Below are 20,986 nucleotides of genomic sequence, written 5' to 3' on the forward strand. Positions count from 1 at the left end.
TGTAAAAATTAAAAAAAGAGATAAAGGAATAGATGGAGATAGTCTGACAGATGGAAAGAGGAAGAAGAAGGAAAAAGAAAAAGAAAAATAGAGATAGACAGGCGGACCCAACAAGAGACAAAGGTTTTTTATTTTATAATTTCCTATAAATTGTATATTACTTATAATTATATGTATGTTTTAATTAGAGTGGTGATTTCCCCACTTCAATTTTATCCACTTACACTCTATTTTATAACTAAAAAAGGAGTGTAAGTGGATAAAATTGGAGTGGGGAAATCATTACCCTTTAATTAATATATAGAGAGAGAGAGTTTATGTCTCATGTAGTTAAATGTATGTTTAATCTTGGTGTGTATAAATATAACTTGATGTTTGCTCTAGACAATTAGAATACTACAATTGTTAAGCCCCATTTAGTGTACTTATTTTACAAGTGATGTTTGTTGTAAAAGTTTGAAGGTGAAGCCCACAGAGGAAGTTTCCTTGCATCTTCCAGGAACTTTCCCTTCCCTGTATTTATCAATTCAGGAAGTTTCCTTGCATCTTCCAGGAACCTTCCCTTCCCTGTATTTTGCCTAAACATTAGCCTATAAATAGGCATACCAATTGTAAAGGGGAAGGTGACCAACGGAGAAAAGAAAGAAAGGGGAGAAGAGAAAAAGAAGAGAGAAGAAGAAGAGAAAAGAAGAAAGAAAAGAAGAGAAAAGAAGAAAGAAAAGAAGAGAAAAGAAGAAAGAAAAGAGAGAAGAAGAAAGAGAGAGAAAATTCAGTGAGCCTCACATATTGTAAACTCTAAAGTTGTAGCCCTATTATTTTATATAGTGAAAAAGTTACTGCTGCTGCTCTCCGAGGACGTAGGCATAGCCGAACCTCGTTAAATGCTGTGTCTCATCTACTTTACGTGCAGCTCAATATTCATACATATTCCAGGTTATTTTTATAACAATGTTTATGTATAAAATTAAGAACAATTTGACTTATTCACATTAAAAGAAAAAAAAAATCTTATCGATTCTTACACAAAAGGAAAACTCGTCCCTCTCACCATTTTTTTCTCCTACAAACTCTCCTCTCTCTCCATGATTGGATTTCTTAAAAAGCAAACGTGAAAACCAGAAGATGGTTTGTATGTGCTACCTCCCCAATTGGATCTTCATTGGAGCTCTCTCACGGCTCAATCATTCTTTACTTCATGAATTCACACGTACGATTTGGCACATCCAAATTTCATTAACCGATCTTATAATTTGACTTGGATTTATTTCACTTCCTCAAGGAAAATCATGGGTTTCAATAAAATTTTAGAAGTCATATGGAGAGAGGGAGAGTATAGTGGAGAGAAAAAATAGTGGGAGAGGGTTGGGGGTTGCGGGTGGGGGTTTGGGATGTAGCTGTGGCATGGGTTACGGGTGGGGATGGGGGTGGTGGGCGAGAAAAATAGTAGGGGGAGAGTAGAGAGAGAGGGCAGATGGGGGATGGGAAAGAACAAAAAGAATTTTCAACTTTTTTCTTAATTTTGATTTTAAATTTTTTAATGATTTTTTTTATTTTAAAATGTTTTTAAAAATATATATTTTTTATCTTATCCACGTGTCACGACATTGTTGGAGATATGGAGCCCACTTATCTTCCATGTCAGCAATTTAACAGAGTTTCTAACATCACATACCATTTTTGTTATATCATTCGTGGTCCTTAAGGTTAGTATGTGTGATCACAAATAGTCCATGACGTTAGATTCCGTCAAAAACTCCGTTAGTTTGCTGACGTGGCATATATATATATATATATCACAAAACATTCTTGAGGTTCACGCGCTTATCACAAATGGTCACTGCGAATTTTTTAATTTAAAATTCATAAAATTTTGGTTTTCTTTTTAAAATTATTTAAAAATATATTTTATATTTTAAATACATGTGACACTATATTATTGGAGATATGGGCTCCACATATATGCCACATCAACCAACTAATGAAGTTTTTTTAAAATCATTTAAAATTCATAAAACTTAAAAATGAAAAAAGTTTAGGGTCCATAAATGGTCCTCAAGGTCAAAATCCTTCTACATATAAAACATGTTATTTATTTTGTAACTTAAACTTGCTATATATTTTCATAACTTTATACACATTTCAGACGATTTTAAAACCCGCAGCATCGTGCAGGCACCTTTACTAGTATTTATCTATATATCTATCTTCGTTCTTTTTTGGTTCCGAATCTGATCGATCAATCAAAGTCACTTGAAAACTTAAAAGATCCAGTGGCCGACATGACTTGAAAACTTAAAACGTATGTGTCCATTGTGCCACAGAAAATGAAATGCATAATAGAAAAAACCACTATCCAAATCATGCAGGATCACATAATTGAAACCCTTTAATCAGATAAGCTCCTTCAAACCCCACATTTCCTTTTCCCTAAAGCCTAGCAGCCAAAGGAAAGTTGTCAAGTACCTTTTGGCAAGTGATTTTTAAAGCCCGTTTGTATTGACTGAAAAATAAATGCTAGTGTTTACTAGGCTTATTGGCCTCCTTCCTATATTTTGGCTTATTGGCCTCTTCTCTCTTAGTCCACTTATACAAGAGGCAACACCTATTTATAGATATAGACTTTCTTCTCATTGCCACTAGTTTACAAGATTTTTAGTAGGAATTTTCTAGAATGCCTACAATAATTATGTCTTAAGAGTATCCACAATAATGCTCTCTATTTCTTAGCTAAAATTTAACTAAAAATATAATAAAACTATTTTAGGAGCTCTCTAAAAAATTTCAACTCTAACCATACCCCATAATTTGGAGAGTCATAAATGCTATAACTCTTTTTTGATTGGTCCGTCTCTATTAAAAAATAAAAATAAAAATAGTTAGCATTAAATAAAGGTTTGAAATACTCATTAAATAAAGCTGCATTAAATTATAGGGAGTCACTAGAAGTCCTTTCTCTCTCCTCAGATTTAGGAGCTCCTAGAGGACTCCCTATTTTAGGAGGTGGATAGGGAGCGTGGTTGGAGTTGCATTTTTACGATTCCTCCCTAGAATTTGTCTGAGGTGGTTTAAGGGGCCCATTGTAGATGCTCTAAAGCTTGACTTTGTCAAAATTGGTGAATATTTCTTGAGGTTTCCATTTTTACTAGATTTTTCTAAATTCTTCAAGATAATTGTGCATTAAATTTAACACTTATAATCCAGACTGGCCAAACACCATCTTCAGGCCTAAAGCATTTTTCAAAAACACAACATGGAAGTTCCCAAATTTCTCATTATTTTGCTGCTTGCAGCCACAATTGCTAGAAGTGAAGCACGGTTATCAAGCTTAAGGCAGGGGAGCTCCTTGAAAGTTGAGGAAGAGAGTGACTTCTTGGTTTCACCAAATGGAACTTTCTCCAGTGGATTTTACAAGGTTGACACCAGTGCCTCTTGCTATTCAATATGGTTCACCAATTCTGTCAATAAAACAGTTGTCTGGATGGCTAACAGAGATAAGCCTGTTAGTCGAAGAGGGTCCAAGCTAACTCTCCACAGAAATGGCAACTTGGTTTTGACTGATGGGGTTGGATCCATTGTATGGTCAACCAACACTTTCTCTGATGCAGGCGTGGAGGCTCAGCTTCTTGAGACCGGAAACTTGGTTCTCATCAACCAAGAAAAGATGGTCATCTGGCAGCCCACAGATACACTTCTGCCATCCCAGCGACTTGTCAAGGACACAACCTTGGTGTCAGTGAGAAGTCAAGGTACATACTTATCTGGATTCTACAACTTCAGATTCTACGACAATAATGTATTATATCTCATGTACAGTGGCCCTCTCTTTTCGAGTGTTTATTTTCCAAAGCAGGATAAAACTGTTTTCGATTTTAAAAGAACACCTTACAATAGCTCTAAAGTGGCAATTTTGGATGAGGCTGGACAATTTATATCAAGTGACGATTTCATGTTCAATGCATCTGATTATGGAATTGGCCCAAAGCGCCAGTTAACAATGGATTATGATGGTATCTTAAGATTGTACAGTCTAGATGAATCAACTGGGCTTTGGGAAATGTCATGGTTGCCTGATGGTGTGGATGCATACGGTATGTGCACTTACAAACCACAACCTACTTGTAGTTGCCCTTATGGTTTCTCCCTAAATGATTCTTCAGACGGGTCGAAAGGCTGCTCACCTTGGTTCAATTTGAGTAATGATGCAACCAAGTCAGACTTCATGGTGCTTCCTAACACAGATTACTATGGATATGACATGGAAACCTATGCTCTTGGAATTTCTTTTAGCGCATGCAGGAATGCATGCCTAACTGATTCTAGATGCAAAGGATTCGGATATGCTCTGGATGGAAAAGGGCAATGTTACCCTAAATTTTTTCTCCTTAATGGATTTCATAAGCCGAATACTTCCCAAATCATGCATATTAAAATTCCAAAAGGTTTTCTGAGCAAGGATGAAGTCATAACGAAGCTAGAAACATACGATTTGAACTGCTCAGCTGCACAAGTTTCTCTCAAAACTAGTGATCTTGAAGTGGAAAAGAGCAACAAAAATCGATACATGGTTTACCTGGTTGGATTTGTAAGTTCCTTCGCAATAATTGAAGCAATCTGCATTGGTTTGACATGGTGGTACGCCTTCCGAAAGCATGCTCATGAGGAATTTGTGAATATGGGTGACATCGCACTAGCCACGGGATTCAAGCGTTTCACGTACGCAGAACTAAAAAGAGCCACCAATGGCTTCAAACAGGAGGTAGGAAAAGGTGGCTTTGGAACTGTGTATAAAGGTGTTCTAGATAAAAGAGTTGTTGCTGTGAAGAGACTAGATGGCATCTTGCAAGGAGATGCAGAGTTTTGGGCACAGGTGAGTGTGATAGGGAATATCAATCACAGGAACTTGGTTAAACTATGGGGTTTCTGTGCTGACAATGAGCATAAGCTGCTCGTCTACGAGTACCTGGAGAATGGATCACTGGACAAAATCTTGTTCACATCAGATGGGGAACTAGGATTGGAGCAGAGATACAACATTGCTCTTGGCACAGCAAAGGGTTTGTCATATTTACATGAGGAATGCCTAGAATGGGTGCTCCATTGTGATGTAAAGCCTCAAAACATACTGTTAGATGACGACCTTGAACCTAAAGTGGCAGACTTTGGCATGTCAAAGCTATTCAAAGACATCCAAGGCATCAGGGACATCGATGGGATGGGATTTTCGAAAGCGCGGGGCACCAGAGGCTATATGGCTCCAGAGTGGATGATGAACCTGAAAATTGATGCAAAGGCAGATGTCTATAGCTATGGGATTGTTTTGTTGGAACTACTGAGTGGAAAAAGTGCTTCTATTCTCATTTCGGCTCTTGCCAGAGTACATTGAATGCAACCAATTGGCACGATGTGTGACTGAAAAGATCAGAAAAGAAGGGCTGGAGGAAGTAATTGATCCTAGGCTACTCCCTGAATCTGATAATAAGAAGCTCGAAAGATTGATAAACGTTGGTCTATTGTGTGCTCAAGATGACCGCAGTGCAAGGCCTGCCATGAGTAAGGTAGTGGAGCTTCTACTTGAAAAGGATGAGTAAAGGCCAGATGAAGATCAGAGAATAAATACTAGAAGCTAAATGTATAATAAACAATATGAACTGTAATCTCTGTGGTTTTACATTTATTTAGCTTCCAAATGTAATCAATGATTAGAATTCCAGCATTTCAGCTGGTTTCAGTTTTGGGATTTGGTTAGACTGAGTTAAGCCTTGCAGTTTAAACATCATGTTATCAAAACACATATAACATATTCTGCTTCTTTTTGTTATATACCTAAACTAGCAAATCTAACATTTTCTGCTTCTTTTTTAATGTATTTGTTATCAGGAGGAAGGTCCCATTTTTATCCACCAGTGTGTTGCATAGTTTTCATATCTTTTGTCTCTGTGATAGCTCTGATAGTTCAGTTCTAAGTTATAACAACCGACTATTTCTAAGAACAATTGTCTTTGGCTTTATAATTGTATGTTTATTTTTTTTGGGATTCTGCTAATAGATTTTTTGTATGTTTCCAGGGAGTTATTGATGCAATTTCCGACATATTTCCACACTCTCCACATAGATTTTGTTGTAGACATATCTACAGCAATATGGGAAAAGGAATCCTGGAATTCTATTGCGAAATAACTTTTGGAAAGCAGCTAAAGCGTATGATGCTGCGACTTTTACAGAGGCAATGGAAGAAATAAAGAAACTTGATGAAGATGTATGGGGTGGTTAAAGAAGATTCAGCCATGACATTGGTGTAGGCATGCCTTCGAAGTAAATCTGAGAAGAGAAGGTGCTGCTAGGGATGGCAATGGGTCGAATCGGGGATGGGTATGCCATTCCCATCCCCATCCCCATCTCCATCCCCATCTCCATTAAGCTTTTTTTCCCCATCCCTGCCTTCATACCCGCAATATTCATATTGGGAATTTCCCATCCCCACATTCGTTGGGGAATGGGTTCCCCGACCCGCCCATTACGGAAGTTAAAACCAATATATAACGACTTTGTTGAAAGAAAAAAATGTACTAAGGCAAAATAATGAATATATAATATATACTTATAAGACAATATAAGAATGTTTATATATGTACTGGAAGTTAACTAAATAAATAAGCAGTGTGGCTTAAGGTTTGTATAAATTATATAAGTATATAATATAATAATATAATAATATAAAATATAAAACTAATTCGGTACAATCACTTTAATAGCATAAATATATATATATATCCTAAACGGAGAGGGTTTGGGTTGGGGATTAAAATACCATCCCCGTCCCTCCCCGAACACCAGACCTAAAAAATTCTCCATGCCCGTTTTATGCCCTTCATACCCGTCCCTGCGAAGACCCTTACCCGCTAGGAAAATTGTCATCCCTAGATGCTGCAATAATGAAGCAATACATATATTGCATATCCAGGCTTGAAACTAATTCTGTGTGTGTGGGTAGTATGAGCTTCTTGGTGATTTGTTGTTGTGGAGTCTAAATTTCGGAGGTAGAATTTGTGCAAAAGATGAAGTAAATGATGGTTTTTTTGTGGCAAGCTCTTCTTCAGTTGACTTTTGGTCGTTTCGAAGAAGTAAGGCTAGTGACAGAGTTTGGTGTACCCCATGCTTTTTGGATTTTTCAGGCCAGGCCTCCAAGCTTGGCCATATCGGGCCAGGTTGGGCCCAATATAGGCTTAGATGGGTCGTACTATTTTTTCAAAGTCTTTTATAACCTTTTTGTTACAAAGTTTTAGACTACGTTGAAAAAATTAACTTAATTCATTACTTAACTCATTTTTTACATCATTGGCCAACTTTATTGTTATATTTATGGGCGAGCAACGTCGGCTTTAGTGTTCGTTTGACATTGCTTATTTGAGATAATAAGTGATTTAAAAAAAATATTAGGAAGCCCAGCCCGTTTGGTAAACTATGAAAAAATTATTTATTATTAAAAATTACTGTGAGAGAAAGCTATAAGGGAAAGCAGCGAATATGGTACTTTCATTTTCTGATTATGCGGAAATCAGTTTCGAAGAAACGCTAGGTTTAAGAATTATGCGGGAATTAGTACCAACAACACATTTAACAAAAAGTTTACCAAACGCCAAACTGCTTTCTCTCACAACTGATTTCTCTCACAGCAAATCTGACAGCGATTATTTTCACAGCACAACAATGTCAAACTGACCCTTAAACGTGCTTAACCAAGCGAGGCCGCAAGTCGACCCAAGGTTTCAAACCCTTGGCTTGGTCTTAACCAATCTTAGAGCAGGCGGGGCTGATTGAGTTTAAACAACGAGTCGGGTAGAGCTTTGGCTTATCAGATTTAGACCGACCCACTTAGACGCACAAACCTAGGACCAAATGTTGATCCCTAATTCTTATGCTTCATGCCATGACTTTTTTAAAATAAAATAAAATAAAATTTTATACGACAACAATGAAACACAACATAAATATAAATTAAACATGCATGCCAAGAACAAAAACGAAAAAAAGTAGGAAAAAGATTGAAATATTGATGAAATAGCTGTATTCATCTGAGCAATAGCTGTATCCAATATAGTTTTGAATTAAGTGAAATATTCTTCGTCTCTACCACTACTGCCATTTAATATATTTATGATCCCTCTTTCGTTGAGTAGTTTTATATCTCGTATGGCCATGATGGGACTATTCATGAGGATCAAATACAACATAATGTGAAGGCATCATGGCTAAAAAGAGATCAGGTTCCTGAAGAGTGAATCCGATGTCAAGTGAATGTCGACTGGTGGATGTACAGTCTGTGGAAACCAAATTAAACCTAAATTTTAGGTCAAATAATTAGACCAATCAATTTGGGAATTATTTGACCTAATTAGGAGTTACTTAATCTAATTGGGAGTTAACTAACCTAATTGGGAATTACCTAATTAAATTGAGGGTTATTTGATCTTCGTCTTAATTAGGGATTCGGTTAAATCCCTAATCCCTAAATAAATCAACCTCACCAACCACACCTACCTCACCAACTACACCAACCACACCAACCTCACCAACTACACCAACTCCGCTAACCTCTCCAAGGCCACTATAAATACTTGGTTACGCACAAGGATGAGGTACGTCAGAACTACTACTAAAACCTCTGTAGAGACCTTCCCTCATAGACCCTAGCTATCTCATCTCTCTCTCTCTTTTACATAAGGCTCCGGCCGCCCAGTTTATATTATAAACATATTTCCGTACCCTATTAGCTATTGTTTTTTATACGATTCAATTGAACTAATTTAGGCATCGGAGGACCTTTGGCCAACACCCCCCGGGTGTGGTCCTCTTATTTGTTCTATTTTGCAGGGAGAAAAAGGCGGCTAAGAAGAAAGGAGAATCTTTCCAATCGAATATTCTCGTGGGAAATTTGCTCCCACAAATTGGTGCTTTCATTGAGAGCATGAGTTATACTCAACGCGTGCTCAAGGAATCCGTTCCTCTTATTTTCCAATCCACCGAAGCCTTCCAAACAACCATGGTTGGAAGCAAGAAGACGAGAGGCAAAACTGCCGTGATGGCTAGATCCGCAAGGGCTTTTGGCCAACACCCCCCGGGTGTGGTCCTCTTATTTGTTCTATTTTGCAGTGAGAAAGAGGCGGCTAAGAAGAAAGGAGAATTTTTCCAATCGAATATTCTCGTGGGAAATTTGGTCCCACAAATTGGTGCTTTCATTGAGAGCATGAGTTATAGTCAACGCGTGCTCAAGGAATATGTTCCTCCTATTTCCAATCCACCGAAGCCTTCCAAACAACCATGGTTGGAAGCAAGAAGACGAGAGGCAAAACTGCTGGATGGCTAGATCCGCAACGGCCCAAAGCCATTCCACCCATGATCCCGCGATCGACATAGTGGCATCACCACCTCTCACCACCGTGCCACTTACCGGACCTCCAGCTGAGACCACCGCACCGGCCACCGCCACCGAATATGGTGGAACCTCCCATCAAGGCGGGCTCGTTACCACCGCCGACTTAGGCCCGGTCTTGGAGCAACTTCAAGCATTCCCTCCATTGCTTCCACGCTCCACACACTTCTCTCCTCCCGATCCACGAAGTCAAGCAGACCTTAGTCTGAGAGTTGGCCAGCTAGCTCAGAGAATGGACGACCAAAGCAGTTTGATGAGGCTACTCCTCAACCAAATAAGCTTGGTTCAAAACCTTGGCCTTGGACAAGCGGGCAAAGAGAGAAGGATGGACGAACGCGATGGTAGGCAGCACGACGGCTACCAAGCAGGTCAAGCAGGAGTAAGCAGACAAGGCGAGGGACAACAACGTGATCGGCCTACCGACATGTCGCAAGCATCTGGGAGCCATACTCAGAGCAGACGAAGTCACCCATCTAGGTTGAGCCTAAGGAACAACATGCGCGAGATGCTGGGCCCACGACCTGACATCCATGCCCGCCTGGGCCCTCAGGGAAATGTACATCAAAGGCTAGGTCCCCAGGGAGGTCAGCCAAACAACCATCGCAACGAGGATCATGAAGAAATACGCTCAGTTATCCGCTCGCAGAGGAGCATTCATGAAAGGCAAGGCCCTCAGGGAGGACAACTGGATAACCCTCACAATGAGGATCATGAAGAAAGGCGCTCCGCTGCTTACCCACGAAGAGTCGACTCTCACCAACAAGCTACAGAGAATCCTTTACAAGCATAGTCCACCAACGCGCCACCTTGGCAGCGCAGGCGAGAAGGTCGACCCTCGGAGGACAATGAGGAAGTCAGTCAATATCGTGGAGGTCGCCAACGTAGCCAACTAGCAATGTGTGTAGAAGACGTCGATAAGCTTGTGAATGACCGACTTCGATACTTGAAGTTCGGAGGAAACTTCGAGGATTCACTATGTAAGGAGATGGACCAGGTGAACTCTACGCCTTTCACCCTCGATATCGAGGAGGCTGCTCACCCGAAGCGATTCATAACGCCTTCATTCAAGCATTTCAAAGGGGATTCCGATCCCGAGAGCCATCTAAAGCACTTCAAAAGTATCATGATCTTCTACAAGGCTAATAACGCGCTGATGTGTAAGGTGTTTGCAATGACCTTGCAAGGAGCAGCCCAAGACTGGTTCCATACCTTGCCATCTAGGTCGATCAACAGCTTCAAGGAGCTAGCTTACGTCTTCATCAAAGAATACACTTCTTACCGGACGATCAAGAAGAACGTTGACCACCTGTTCAACCTGTAAAAGAAGGACGATGAATCCCTCTGAGATTACATCAAGAGGTTCAAAGCAAAAAGGGCAAACATCATTGGATGTGACGATCGAATTGCGTCATCGGCCTTCAAGAGGGGCTTGCCAATTGAGTGTGAGCTGTATCGCGAGCCGACCATCTTTCCTTGCCAAACACTAGTAGAAGTCTTCGCGACAGCAGAGCGCTATGCACTTTGGGACGATGACCAGACTGCAGCAAAGAAAGCTGCCAAACAAGACGATCAACCGGTTGAGCCGGCAAGCCAAAGAAACGACATGATAAAAGGCAAGGATGGGGGCAAGCGCGAATTACAGCCTCAGGGAGGTGCTCCAACAACTGAAAGCTACACCAAGTTCACTATTCCGATACAGCAGATCCTAGCCCAAGTAAAGAACATGCCTTGGTTGAAGAAACCATTGCCTTTGAAGGGAAACCCAGCCAAGAAGAATACCAGTAGATACTGTGAATTCCATGAAGGGCACAGTCATTACACAAATAACTGTTTCTCCTGGAAAAAGCACCTCAAAGAACTGGTCGGAGACAGCCATTGCACGGAATTCATCGCAAGGGGGGCTATCTAGCAAATCAAAGATCGTGACGCAGCTGCCAACGAACCTCCACGAAAAAAGTCATACAGATCAGCACGATCTTAACCGACTTTAAGAGCCCGAGTTGACCACCGAGGAGCATAAGAGAAAGATCATGCAAGCGACAAGCGCAGGTCTCCCAAGCTGTCACCTGCTACCCAGTCATGGAAGATAATCCCGACATCATATTTTAAGGGAAGAAAGTTCTAAGACAACGAAATGCCCATCACCTCCGAAGGTACTATCCACGAAGCTCATCGCCTATAAGCTCTGCTCCAAGCAGGCGGCCAAGCTTCCCTCACCTCCATTGAAGACAAGTTACTTTTGATGTTACCCCTGCAACTCATCTCTTTTGTTCAATAAAGCAATGTAGTCAAGTAGACTTCAATACATGTTCAAGCTTCTCTTTCCAATGGAGTGTTCACAAAAGCAATCGACACGTCTCCGGACGTAGGTCAAACAGGCCACACACATCGACACGTCTCCGGACGTAGGCCAAACGGGCCATACACATCGACATGTCTCCGAACGTAGGCCAAACGGGTCTCACTCATCGACACGTCTCTAGATGTAGGCCAAACAGGCCACTCTCATCGACACGTCTTCGGCTGTAGGCCAAATGGGCCACACACATCGACACGTCTCCGGACGGTCATTACACAAATAACTGCTTCTCCTGGAAAAAGCACCTCAAAGAACTGGTCGGAGACAGCCATTGCACGGAATTCATCTCAAGGGGGGCTATCTAGCAAATCAAAGATCGTGATGTAGCTGCCAACGAACCTCCACGAAAAAATTCATACGGATCAGCACGATCTTAACCGACTTTAAGAGCCCGAGTTGACCACCGAGGAGCATAAGAGAAAGATCATGCAAGCGACAAGCGCAGGTCTCCCAAGCTGTCACCTGCTACCCAGTCATGGAAGATAATCCCGACATCATATTTTAAGGGAAGAAAGTTCTAAGACAACGAAATGCCCATCACCTCCGAAGGTACTATCCACGAAGCTCATCGCCTATCAGCTCTGCTCCAAGCAGGCGGCCAAGCTTCCCTCACCTCCATTGAAGACAAGTTACTTTTGATGTTACCCCTGCAACTCATCTCTTTTGTTCAATAAAGCAATGTAGTCAAGTAGACTTCAATACATGTTCAAGCTTCTCTTTCCAATGGAGTGTTCACAAAAGCAATCGACACGTCTCTGGACGTAGGCCAAACGGGCCACACACATACACGTTTCCGGACGTAGGCCAAACGGGCCACACACATCGACATGTCTCCGAACGTAGGCTAAACGGGTCTCACTCATTGACACGTCTCCGGACGTAAGCCAAACGGGCCACACACATCGACACGTCTCCGAACGTAGGCCAAACGGGCCACTCTCATCGACACGTCTCCGGACGTAGGCCAAACAGGCCACACTCATCGACACGTCTCCAGACGTAGGCCAAACGGGCCACACACATCGACACGTCTCCAAACGTAGGCCAAACAGGCCACTCTCATCAACACGTCTCCGAACGTAAGCCAAACGGGCCACTCTGATTGACACGTCTCCGGAAGTAGGCCAAATGGGCCACACATATCGACACGTCTCCTGACGTAGGCCAAACGGGACACTCTCATTGACACGTCTCCGGACGTAGGCCAAACGGGCCACTCTCATTGACACGTCTCTGGACGTAGGCCAAATGGGTTACACTCATCGACACGTCTCCGGACGTAGGCCAAACGGGCCACACACATCGACACGTCTCCAGACGTAGGCTAAATGGGTCACACTCATCGACACGGGCCACACACATCGACACGTCTCCGAACATAGGCCAAATGGGTTACTCTCATCGACACGTCTCCGAACGTAGGCTAAACGAGCCATTCTCGTCGAAACGTTTTCAGACGTAGACCAAACGGGTCACATTGATTGACATGTCATATGACGTAGGCCGGACATGCCACAACCCAGAAATGCTCAAGTAGTTCACAAGACATTATCACTATGCGAATTGAAGTTAGAAAAATCAACTGAAATTTCCATAGCAAGGTGACCAACCGGCTGAGTTCAACAAAAAGATGGTCAAACAGGACCAAATATTTTAAACAAGAAAGCGGACTACAAAAGCTGGAAAGAAATAAAGAAGTCTTCATCTACTCTGAGACGCCGACAGGAAACCCTTGATATACAACATCTTCAGCATCCGCCTGATCAGCCACGCCCTCAGCAGCTCCACCTGCCTGCTCCGCGACATCTGCTGCCATCTCATCGGCTACGTCCTCCTCTGCTCCATCCTTTTCAGCTACCGCCTCCTCGGTCCCTTCCGTATTCACAACATTAACTTGCTCACTTTGCACAATGAACAAGTTCGAGCAGAGCGCCTCAATGTCACCATCTTCAATTGCATAGAACGAAGCCATCCCATTTGTGCAGTGCAAGTAGCCCAACTTGTACGCATCTATGGTGGCTTCAAACTTAAATTTCTCTGCAGACTTGTGGTGAGCGTGAACTCTAGCTAGAAGCTTGTCATAGATGAGGGAGATATCAGCCTTCTTGCGCTTGAGACGAAAGAATGCATCTTTTCGACTAGCCAAGACAGCAGCAAAAGAGTTAACCTCAGAATCTTTTTCGGCAAGGGAGCTTTTTAGCTTCAATATCATCGCCCTCAAATCAGACGTCTTCTTCTCATAACAAGCCTGCTCGGCAAAAAGCTTGCTGGCCAGTTCAACCTTCTTCTTCTCCTGCTCGCTGAACTGAGCTGAAGATAGGGCAACAACAGATGAATTCTGGATATTCTCAACAGCAAAAACCAATCATTTTTGAAGCAGATGAAATGTCGCTTCCTTTTGTTTTTCCAAGGAAATACTCAAGAAGGTGCCAAGATCACCGGCCTGATGGATGTGATAGACCAACTCAACACAGGAGGACGGGTTTGATAGAAAGTTCATCTTGAGCAGGTCAAACACGCATGCATCCCCTATAAGGCTGAACTTGTTCACTTTGGGATCAACCGCCGACATTGAAGATCCTTTCGCTCGGGCAAATGACTCTGTCGTCTTCTTAGCCTCCGCCAACCTCACCTCCAAAGGAGTCAATTATGCTGAATCAACTTCACAATTGACTGCTCGTGACTCAACAACTGGATCATGAGCAGACTTTCCGCTTCGATCTTCATCCTTTGACTGATGTAAATGACTCGAACTTCAAAGAGGAATATTTGCATCTCTTTGACGCTCGGCAGAACGAGATCAGGCATGAGCTGTTCCAAGAAGCAGATCATGGTTTTCAAGCTTGTCAGCATAAGGCTCGAGTAGAACACCATGAACACCGCGCATACCACCAACCATCTTGCTATCTACACCAACGAGATGTTTGACCCTGGCAGATGACGATGGAACCGCTCTTACTTGAGTCTTCTCAGCAGAAGGGATCCTTAGCTTCTTCCTCAACGGGGACACATCTTTCGCTAGCGAAGTCACAGCTTCATTTTTTGAAGACTTGACATCAGCATTCCCCTTTGAAGGAAAGTCCGGTAGAACACTCCTCATGCCCAGCCAACAGGTCATCTAAGTCTGAACCATTATGCTTCCATCTCTCAACATCCTGGGCAAGGGGCAAACCACCAACTTCCTCCCGATACCCGCTCAACTGACGTGGCCTGCAATGTGAGAGGCCCAGCATGCTCTAGCCCAGACCTGTGATGATAGGTAGCAGCTGGTCCATCTGCGCACACCTGTTCCACCACAGCTACCGCCCACTGCCAACTGTCGCATGTCACGACAACAACTAGCCTGACTTCCCACAGCTTGCCTTCACCGCAAAAAAGAAAAAAGACAAAGAAAAAGAAATATACATGCTCGACTTACCTTAGGATGCACGGCAACTCCTTTTTTCGACAAGCAGTACAAATTCTCCAAGATCTCTCTCAAGCTAGAAAGTAGAGAAGTAAGTTTGCGATGTGAAGAAGAGTGAAGAGAAGCCATGCAGTTACACATGTTGGGCATCCTAGGTCAAGAAGGAATCACAAGCCCGTTCCTACTGAGAACCCAACTCCAAGAACAGTCAAAAGCTCACTCCATTTGGGAACCCAATCTACAAAAGGAGCCCAAGTCACAGAAGGAAGCCCAATTACAGCTGGACAGCCCAATAGTTGATTCATATCTCCTACATGCCACCACGCGCCATGCAGAAGCTGGGGGGCATTTGTGGGAACCAAATTAAACCTGAACCATATGTCAAATAATTAGGTCAATCAATTTGGGAATTATTTGACCTAATTAGGAGTTACCTAACCTAATTGGGAATTACCTAATCAAATTGGGGGTTACTTGATCTTCGCCTTAATTAGGGATTCGGTTAAATCCCTAATCCCTAAATACACCAACCTCACCAACCACACCAACCTCACCAACTACACCAACCCCACCAACCTCTCCAAGGCCACTATAAATAATTGGTTACGCACAAGGATGAGGTACGTCAGAACTACTACTAAAACCTCTGTAGAGATCTTCCCTCACATACCCTAGCTACCTCCTCCTCCTCTCTTTCTCTCTCTCTCTCTCTCTCTCTCTCTCTCTCTCTCTCTCTCTCTCTCTCTCTCTCTCTCTCTCTCTCTTTTACATAAGGCTCCGGCCGCCCGGTTTATATTATAAACATATCTCCGTACCCTATTAGCTATTGTTTTCTATATGATTCAATTGAACTAACTTAGGCATCGGAGGGCCTTTGGCCAACACACCCCGGGTGTGGTCATCTTATTTGTTCTATTTTGCAGGGAGAAAGAGGTGGCGAAGAAGAAAGGGGAAACTTTCCAATCAAATATTCTTGTGTGGAAATTTGCTCCCACACAGTCCTCCATCACCCCTTTAGGATTCATTTAGAATGATTAGTTTATGATTAATTTAGAATATGATTAACACATCCAGATTATGATTAATTTAGAATATTAGATAATATATGATGAGAAGCTATATTAAATAAAATATGCATTAGCGAGGGTGTATGTTTGTATGAATGTGAGAATGAAAAAGCCCACAACAGCTTACAAGTAAGTACGGAAAGGAATAACATTTCTGGAACAAGGAAAACAAGCCATTAGATATTGAGGCATACTTTAAATTTGAGAATGGATTAAAGTTAACTTACATGCGCTAGACAGTAAATTAGATCCAAAATTCCAAAAATATGATCTTTTTTTAATCTTTCAACATGATAAGATAAATAAATGGTAAACTTATGAATATTTACCTTTCGTCTAGAAATAGCTTGAAAATTATTAAGCAAAAGCTTAATGTTATGAGCCAATTTTTTCGTTGCTTGGACGAAAAGTAAGCAATCATCAGCAAAATAGAGATTAGACATTTTTATTCCATAATTCGAAGAGAGCAAGCTAATATGTGAAGAATTAGAAAGGGCCAAATTCACTCGTATATTCTTACATGCAATTCGCCTATGGTATTTAGGTCAAATGTGAACATATAGAAACTCATTAAGATCAGTGAAAACCTCCAACAAGCATGTAAACCTTAGAAGTATGAAATTTACCCTAGACGAATTACAAATTCTAATCACAAGAAGCAAGCCTCAAATTAAGTATGGTATTTACTTTAATTTGCATCCGATTAACTCAATTAAAAGTCTAGATGGTGATCAAGCATCAAGATAATCGACCAAGTTATTAAGCAAAATGATTAAGAATCTAACATCAAACGGCAATCAACATATAGGTAAAATAAGAAAAATTATATTATCATACTATGGCTACATCATGCCCTAGCAACAGAAAATTAGTTACACATAATCATATAATTCGGCACAAGCAAAAACATAAGGAAGAAACAATAAAACTTAGCCAATTGGGGTACTCTTCTGGCATCTCCAATCTCTCCAAGTCTTTGCGTCACTCCCCAAGGAGTTGTTTCTCATGCTTAAATAAAACTTCACACATATCTTACCCTAGCTGGGCTTTTACAGCAGCCCAAAATAAAGAAAAACCTAATTAAAACATAAATCCAAAATGGGTAAGTAATTGACTCGTCTTCCTACTTTGACTGGGATAACACGTTAGTTACTTTGCACACACGTTTAGGGTCGTTCTTCTGCCAAGAAAATTCAGAAAAAATATGTAAATTGTAGGTCTTTGTCTTATCTTTCCAGCCATATATCGCACCTCTTGAGGAAAAATCAAGAAAGTCTTCAAATAATCATTCTTCCACAGCAACACAATTTTGACGGGATTGCATCTTATGCTGACTTAACTTCAAAGATTGCTCTCATTGGCTGCTCCAAAAAATTTAGACACATTCCACAATCATCTTCAAGATCTTAGCTTTTATCTCCAACTGGTCTTGTACAAAAATTCCACCAAAAAGTCAAAAACCAATCACTTGCTCTAGAAAGCTGAAAATTGTAATATTCCATGGAAAGAAAAGCATTAAATAAAATTACTGTAGTTAGTTCTAGAATCAAGAAATCTGATCTAAAAAGTTGAATTTTGTGCATATATGAAAAAGATTTTGCATTACAATCCAAAAAAAAAAAAAAAGAAGAAGATTCTGCAGAATTTCATTGCAAGAAGTTTTGCAACCTTATATAGTCCAGATTGGCAAACGAGCATCTCCAGGCCTAAAGCATTTTTCAAAACCTTCAATGGAAGTTCTCAAATTTCTCCTTCTTTTGCTGTTTGCAGCAACAGTTGATTGGAGTGAAGCAGGGTTGTCCAGCTTAAGGCAGGGGAGCTCTTTGAAAGTTGAGGAAGAGATTGACTTCTTGGTTTCACTAAATAGAACTTTCTCCAGTGGATTTTACAAGGTTGGCACCAATGCCTCTTGTTATTCAATATGGTTCACCAATTCTGTCAATAAAACAGTTGTCTGGATGGCTAACAGAGATAAGCCTGTTAGTGGAAGAGGGTCCAAGCTAACTCTCCACAGAAATGGCAACTTGGTTTTGACTGATGGGGTTGGATCAATTGTATGGTCAACCAACACTTTCTCTGATGCAAGTGTGGAGGCTCGGCTTCTTGAGACAGGAAACTTGGTGTTGATCAACCAAGCAAAGGAGGTCCTCTGGCAGAGTTTTGATTCTCCTACAGATACTCTTCTACCATCACAGAAACTTGTCAGGAACACAACCTTGGTATCCATGAGAAGTCAAGGTACATACTTATCTGGATTCTATAACTTCAAATTCGGTGATAGTAATGTCTTATATCTCGTTTACAATGGCCCTCAATTTTCGAGTGCTTATTGGCCAATGCCAGGTGTAAATGTTTTTGACTTTGGTAGAAAACCTTACAATAGCTCTAGAGTAGCAATTTTGGATGGGGTTGGGGAATTTATATCAAGTGACGGTTTGGTGTTTAATGCATCTGATTATGGGTTTGGTCCAAAGCGTCGTTTAACACTGGATTATGACGGCATGTTAAGATTGTACAGTCTAGATGAATCAACGGGGCTTTGGGAAGTCTCATGGTTGCCTGATGCTGTTGGTGTTTGCCTGGTTCAGCTTTCTAGAGCAAGTGATTGGTTTTTGACTTTTTGGTGGAATTTTTGTACAAGACCAGTTGGAGATAAAAGCTAAGATCCTTCAGATAATTCAAAAGGCTGCTCACCTATGTTCAATTTGATTCATGATGCAAACAAGTTGGACTTTATGGAGCTTCCTAACTCAGATTACTATGGATTTGACTTGGATACTTATGCTCTTGGAGTTTCTTTTGAAGCATGCAGGAATGCGTGCCTATATGATTCAAGATGCAAAGGATTTGGATATGCTTTGGATGGAAGAGGACAATGTTTCCCCAAAAGTTTTCTCCGTAATGGATTTCATATTCCTAGTACTTTCATCAGCATATATATTAAGATTCCAAAATTGTTAATGAGCACAGATGAAGTCCTAAGGAAGCTAAAACCATATGAATTGAACTGTTCTGCAGCACAAGTTGCTCTCCAACATAGTGAGCCTGAAGTGGAAAAGAGCAATAAAACTCGGTTCATGGAATACCTGATTGGCTTCTTAAGTTCATTTGCAATCATTGAAGCAATCTGCATTGGTGTGACATGGTGGTGCATCTTCCAAAAGCATGCTCATGAGGAATTCTTGAATATGGGTTACATCGTATTATCCATGGTATTCAAACGTTTCACTTATGAAGAACTTAAAAAAGCAACCAATGGCTTCAAACATGAGGTAGGAAAAGGGGGATTTGGAGCTGTGTATAAAGGGGTTCTAGATGATGAAAGAGTTGTAGCTGTGAAGAGACTAGATGGCATCTTGCAAGGAGATGCAGAATTTTGGGCAGAGGTGAGTGTGATAGGGAATATCAATCACAGGAACTTGGTTAAACTATGGGGTTTCTGTGCTGACAATGAGCATAAGCTGCTCGTCTATGAGTATATGGAGAATGGATCACTGGACAGACTCTTGTTCAGTTCAGATGGGGAACTAGGATTGGAGCAGAGATACAACATTGCTCTTGGCACAGCAAAGGGTTTGTCATATTTACATGAGGAATGCCTAGAATGGGTGCTCCATTGTGATGTAAAGCCTCAAAACATTCTGTTAGATGACCACCTTGAACCTAAAGTAGCAGACTTCGGGATGTCAAAGCTATTCAAAGACATCCATGGCATGAAAGACATCCAAGGGATTGGCTTTTCAAAAGCGCGGGGCACCAGAGGTTATATGGCTCCAGAGTGGATGATGAACCTGACAATTAATGCAAAGGCAGATGTCTACAGCTATGGGATTGTGTTGTTGGAACTACTGAGTGGAAAGAGTGCTTCTATTCTAGTTTCGGCTCTTGCCAAAGAGTACAATGAATGCAACCAATTGTCACAATGTGTGACTGAAAAGATCAGAGAAGAAGGGCTTGAGGAAGTACTTGATCCTAGACTACTTGGTGAACTCGATAAGAAGAAGCTCGAAAGATTGATGAAAGTTGCTCTGCTGTGTGTTCAAGATGATCGCAGTGCAAGGCCAGCCATGAGTAAGGTTGTGGAGCTTCTACTTGAAAATGACGAGAGAGGGCCAGATGAAGAAGATCAGAGAGAGAGAGAGAGAGAGAGAGAGAGAGAGTAAATAATAGAAGCTAAATGTACAGTAAATAATATGTTATTCTTACATTTGTTTAGCTTCCCATTAAATGTAATGATAGGTTACTAGGATTGGAGCATTCCAGCTGAATAAAAACTGTGATTCCAACAATTGTTTCAAGTTTCTGTATGATATATGATTCAGTTTTCATTCTTCGAATCAACAGTCGTTTATAAAAAATCGAAAAAATTAAAACCATGAACAGAACTATGAATAAATGGTTCTACTGCCAAAGAAATTAATACCATGAACAGAAGTATAAAAACTATTAGAGCTATTGTTGCTTGAGTGAAAGTTTCCTTCAACTGCATCTTTTGTAATATTTGCAATGGGCTAGATATATAAGCCTATAACATCCTTTCTCTTTTGTGAAAGAATCAATTCCACGTGGGATTTGTGCATGTTTTTTCATTTGATAACTGTGCAATCAAAGTTGCAAACATCATTTTCCAAAGTTGTCAATTTGCAGTTCACTAGATGATTAAATAGGGGTAAAAATAGACTGCCGCCTGATTAAAAAAGAAATTGGCTTGATAATGACAACCT

At 41.0% G+C, this 20,986-nt stretch overlaps 2 pseudogenes; both read left to right on the forward strand.

Moving 5' to 3' along the window:
* LOC18774464 lies at positions 3,209-5,820 on the forward strand (annotated as a pseudogene).
* On the forward strand, positions 17,500-20,534 carry LOC109949880 (annotated as a pseudogene).

The sequence above is a fragment of the Prunus persica genome, chromosome G6 (assembly GCF_000346465.2).
Source record: "Prunus persica cultivar Lovell chromosome G6, Prunus_persica_NCBIv2, whole genome shotgun sequence".
Classification (NCBI taxonomy): Eukaryota; Viridiplantae; Streptophyta; class Magnoliopsida; order Rosales; family Rosaceae; genus Prunus; species Prunus persica.